Genomic DNA, 6000 nt, shown 5'->3' on the forward strand with positions numbered 1-6000 from the left:
TAGTTAAAGATGATTTGGGCTATGATCTTTCTTACAGTTGACATGTTATAAATAATCATTTATGTCATGTTGTCTTGTTTGTGATGCTGTTAATAAATGGTATTACCAGTAATCTTGATTTTTTTAAGCCTAGGAGATTAGGGGTTGGATTAGGGTTCTGACAAATAGCTCTAGATACATTTTTTGATAGATAGATAGACATAGATATAGATTATGAACAAATACTTATGAGAAAATAAATTGTTTCTCCCATTTAATATTTAGTTTATTAAATATTTCTATTAGTTATTATTTAATAAACTAAACTACTTAAACTAATAGCTTAATAAACGATATGACTTAAGTAAATAATATTTAATGAACTGGAGTGGGGGACAATAACCAATCAATTAATGAAAATGGTTTAATTTTCATATTTGATGTGGAAATATCCAAAGGTATCTCTTGATTACCTTAAAATCCCAGATAAGAATGTTAGTAGTTAGTGGTAGGTAGAGGTGATCGCCTAGACTTCATGTGAAGACCCTAAACCCCAACTACATGCACATAGATGATGAATGAAGATGTTACATGGTCATTCAGTCTCAACTCAAAGATGTCTAGCAATGGGGAACTCATGATTACCTGAGAGAAACCATTCCACTTTGGGGCAAGTCTAATAACTAGTAAGTTTTTCCCCATATCAAGCTGAAATCTGACCCATCTCCCATACATTGCTCCAAGATCTGCATTCTGGGCCAAACAGACCAATTTTCATCCCTCTTCCACATGATGACAGCTCTTCTAATAAGTAGGGCATCATAGTTGTCTTAACTCTATCTTCTCCAGGCTACACATCAAGCTTTTTCAACGGATCATCATATGATATCATCTCAAATTCCTTCAACATCCTAGTTTCTAGCTTCTGGATGTGTTCTACTTTGTTGATGTCTCTCCAAAAATATGTCACCTGGAATGAACACAATATTCTAAATTGCTATGGCCAAGAGGCCATACAAATGAAAGAATTATGGGTATGGAATCAGAAGACCTTGGTTCAAATCTTGCCTCTGATGTTTACTATGTGTATGTGTTCCACATCTCTCCAGGGAACTTGTAACGCATATCACCATGACTGTCCTGGAAAGCAGGTTTTACAGTCCCTTCCATTTGGGAAATTATATTGGTAGCAGTCCTTAGAAGTCCTTAGAAGGACTCAGAAAAACTAGGAGCTGCATTGGAAAGAACACCAGTCCTAGAGTCAGAAAGACCTGAGTTCAAATCTGGCCTCAGACACTTAACACTTACTAGCTGTGTGACCATGGGTAAGTCACTTACTCCTGATTGGCTTGCCAAAACAAATATGGGGCAGCTAGGTGGTGCAGTAGATAGATTATTGGTCCTGACATTGGGAGGACCTGAATTCAAATCTCACCTCAGATACTTACTAGCTGTGTGACCCTGGGCAAGTCACTTAACCCCAATTTCCTTAAACATCCAGGGACATCTCTAATCATTGTGATATCTGTCTTGCCACTGGACTCATATGGCTCTGGAGGAGAGAGTGAGGTTGGCAACTTTACATAGCCCTCTCTCAATTAAATCTAATTTACTGAAAGTCATGACATCACCTCCCAATGTCATGGTCCTCTTTGAGATTAAAGGGTGGGGCAGCTAGGTGGCTCAGTGGATAAAGCACCAGCCCTGGAGTCAGGAGTACCTGAGTTCAAATCCAGCCTCAGACACTTGACACTTACTAGCTGTGTGACCCTGGGCAAGTCACTTAACCCCAATTGCCTCACAAAAAAAAAAAAAGATTGAAGGGCAAACAACAGAAGGACTCAGCTCAGTGGGCAATGCTCCATCACATGCATTTGATAGACACACAATCTATGTCTTACCAAGCGACTGGAAAAATATTGTATATGTGTTTGTGTGTGTATACATATACACATATATACATATATATGGGGAAATATTGTACGTGTATATGTATACATATATATGTATTATGTGTATGTATATGTATGTGTGTGTGTGTGTGTGTGTGTGTATATATATATATAATGGAACATGTGACATTTCCAAAGAGACATTCTTTTGGTAGTACATCAATCTAATAGCTATTTTTTGAATTTGGCTTTTGGTCAATTCCTCAACCCACCTTATTATAGTATCATTCAGCCTCCTCCTTTCCTCCCTTAAGAGTCTTTGTTAAATACTTTGCTAAGATCCAAATCTCCCTGGCAGGATGCTACTATAGGAGGATTCTCTTGATCATCTCTGTATCTTCCTGAATAAGAAATAGTTTTGACATGAATAGCATCAGTCATAGTTGGATTCAATGATCTTTTGGGTCCCTTTCAGCTATAATACTTTGTATATCTATGTATCTGAAGGACAGGAAGGCAACTTCTATTGCTTGGAAAAGGGTAAAAATGGTTTAGGTGATATAGATGGTGGTCTTGAGCTACCCTCTATACAAGAGTCCTGGAAGCCTGGTGGGACACTAAAAAAAGACCCCAAGGAGGGGAGAAGGTTGAATGCAAACTGCCTACTTAGCAATTTTGTCTGGAGACCAATCTTGATTTTATTCACATATAATATACCTTAGAGATAGAAGAAGCCCATTAGACCATCGGGTTAAGGCCATCCAACACAGAAGAGTTGGTACATTGTATTCTAAAGTGACTTCACAGGTCTACTTTTAAATTACTTAAGCTATGGGATGCCTGCCACTCCCCATGAGAGATGATGCGCTGGTTTAATAGACACTGCTGTTGGGAAATCCTTTCTGCCAGTCAGCTGAAATTTCCCTGTACTCAGTTCCCTCCCATCACTACTATTTATATCATCCCAAGTCTAACTAAACAATGTCACTGCCTCCTGCCCCACTGTGTTTTCCATGGTGTCCTTGAGCAAAGCTTTATAATTTGCTTAGGGAAATGAATACTGAATTAAATTTTCATTCAAATCAGTGCCCTGCAATTAAGCCTCAGATTCAGAGCTGGAAGAGTCCTTAGAGATCTGCTAATCAAACCCACTAATTTAAAAAAAAAAGAAAAGAAAAACTGAGGCCCAGGGAGATGGAAGCGACCTATCAAAGGACATCCAGAGAGCAAGCAGTACACTTGAGCTTCAAACCTAGGTCCCCTGGGTTTGACTCTAAATCTAGTGCCCTTTCCACTGTAGTACAAAATAGGAGAGGTCATCTGTATTTTCAGGAAGACAAACTCTGTGCAGGCTAGAAATAAATTAGGCACTTTAATTTTCATTCAACTTCACCCCAATTTCAATTATTTTGGCCCCAATTTCAGAAAAGGGACCAACTTGCATTAGTAGAGAGCGTTTCCTCGCCTAGGAGGTCCCTAATCCAGTGAAATGATAGGCCCAAGTCTCTATCCCAGTGGGTACTGTTCACAGCTGCTCTTATCTCTGGCCTCATACTGCCGACTTTACCCAGGTCAGGCTGCTTGCTATCTCTTTGAGGCTTACTGACTTCTGTCTAGATGCTCCTGGCTGGTGAGGTCCAGGAATAAGCTACTTCTTCAGAAGGAAGGTTCAATCAATCAACAAGCATTTGTTAAGTGCCTACTGTGTGTTAGGTCATGTGGAAAGCTTTGGATACAAGACATTTCCTATTTGAGTTTCCTCAGCTTTGAGTTCCAAATTCTATCCCTCTTTCCCTCCCTGAGGCAGTAAGCTTGCAGATATAGGTGATACATGTGCATTTATGTAAAACATTACAATATTAATCATTTTGTGTAAGAAAACTCAAAAGAAAAAACTGAAAGAAAGAAAGTGAAAAATAGCATGCTTCAGTCTGTGTTCAATCAATATCAGTTCTTTCTTTGGAGGTGTATAGTATGCTTCATCATTAGTCCTTTGGGATTGTCTTGGATCCTTGTATAGCTGGGAATAGTTGTCATTCACAATTCTTCATCATACAAAATTGCTATCAAGGCAGCTAGATGGCACAGTGAATAAAGCACTGACCCTGGAATCAGGAGGACCTGAGTTCAAATCCAGCCTCAGACACTTGACACTTACTGTGTGACCCTGGACAAGTCACTTAATCCTCATTACCCCACCAAAAAACAAACAAACAAACAAAAAAAAAAAAAACCACCAATATTGCCATCACTGTTCATAGTCCAATCTACTCTTCAGCTTCTTCCCTATTTTTCATTCTGTTCCTCATTTCCTGCCCTGCCTCCAAAACCCACCACCTTCCCCAATCCTGACAGAATAGCTACAGACTGTTGGCATTTGGGGCTTATAGTCATTCCTTGAAATTCTTATTTTTTCTCAGTTTGGAATAGATTTGAAAACTCTTGGACACTTATTCTCTTCTTCCTCATGTACCAACCTTTTCTCCAACCCTCATTTGTTTTTCTGACCATCTAATTTACAGTCCAGATCATTCTCTGACAAGATTCTCCCTGTCAGTCAGTAAAGAAATATTTATATAGCACCTACTATGTGTCAGGCATTGTGCTAGGCACTGGGGATACAAAGAAAGGCACTATACATAGACACGAGTACACCCAAGAGAATGTTATATATAGTAACAGCAATATTTTTTTGCATTTTTGTTTGTTTGTTTGTTTTTTGCAGGGCAATGAGGGTTAAGTACCCAAGGTCACACAGCTAGTAAGGGTCAAGTGTCTGAGGCCAGATTTGAACTCAGATCCTCCTGAATCCAGGGCTGGTGCTTTATCCACTGAGCCACCTAGCTGCCGTAGCAATATTATTTTAATAACAACTAGAAGCAAATAAGTCATTTTGATTATTATAAAAACCCAAATTAACTACAAAGAATATAAGAAGAAAGATGCTATCTACATCCAGAGAAAAACTGATAAATAGAACTATGTATAGAATGATTTTAAATACATACATATAATATTTGGGAGTAATGATAGCCATCTGTGGGATGGAGAGGAGGGAAAAAAGGACAGAAAAAAGAAATGTACATGATAACTTTATTATACATTTAAAAGGAATAGCAAGAGTCTGTAGTCATTTGAGGAGAGGAGATGAAGCCAAGATGGCAGAGAGAAGCCAGGAAGTTGCCTGAGCTCTTGGAAACAATATTAAATTAAGCCTCTAAATGGATTCTGGAGCTACAGAACCTACAAAATATGGAGTGGAACAATATTCCAGCATAAGATAACCCAGAAGGACTTCAGGAAAGGTCTGTCTCACTTGGGTAAAAGGGGAATGTAGCACAGTACAGAGAGTGTCTGAGCAAGCCAGCAGAAGCTCTTAGCCACACCACAGATCAGCAGCTGAGGCCCCTAGGTCCTGGCTCAGCAGACTAATGGCACAGCAGGCCAGTAGTGAGGCCTCAACTTTAATGAAGAAAGCAATCTGCCAGCAGGGGTATCTGCTGCACAGCAGGCACAACTAGGCTGAGCCACTCTAGTGCAGTAAGGAAGCTGTGAGCTGCTGAGGCCTCAAAGCAGAAAGCCAGTCTTCAGGCCCCTGACCTCCAGCAAAAGAAGCTTGGGACAGTGCCCCCTGTGCCCCAGGAGCAGAGCTCAACTTTAAAAGGCACAAAATAGGCTAAGATAGGAATAAGAAACAGAAAATGACCCTCACCATAAAAAACTACCATGGCAACAGGGAAGACTGAAACACAAACTTAGAGGAAAACAACAATGTCAAAATGCCTATGTGCAAAGCTTCAAAGGGGAAGATGAAATGGTCTCAAGACCAAAAAGTCCTCTTAGAAGAGCTCCAAAAGGATTTTATAAATCTAATAAGAGAGGTAGAAGAAAAATTGGTGGGAGGAGGGGGAGAGGAGGATTCGAGTTATGCAAGAGAGAGTCAATAGCTTGAAAAAAGGAGGACAAAAATTGACTAAGGAAAACAATTCCTTAAAAAATACAATTGGACAAATGGAAAAGGGGGTGCAAAAGCTAATGGCGGAAAATAATTTCTTAAGAATCAGAATTGGGCAGATGAAAGATAATGACTCAATGAGACATTAGGAAGCAGGAAAGCAGATTCAAAAGC

This window comes from Dromiciops gliroides, chromosome 1 (genome assembly GCF_019393635.1).
Source record: "Dromiciops gliroides isolate mDroGli1 chromosome 1, mDroGli1.pri, whole genome shotgun sequence".
Taxonomy (NCBI): Eukaryota; Metazoa; Chordata; class Mammalia; order Microbiotheria; family Microbiotheriidae; genus Dromiciops; species Dromiciops gliroides.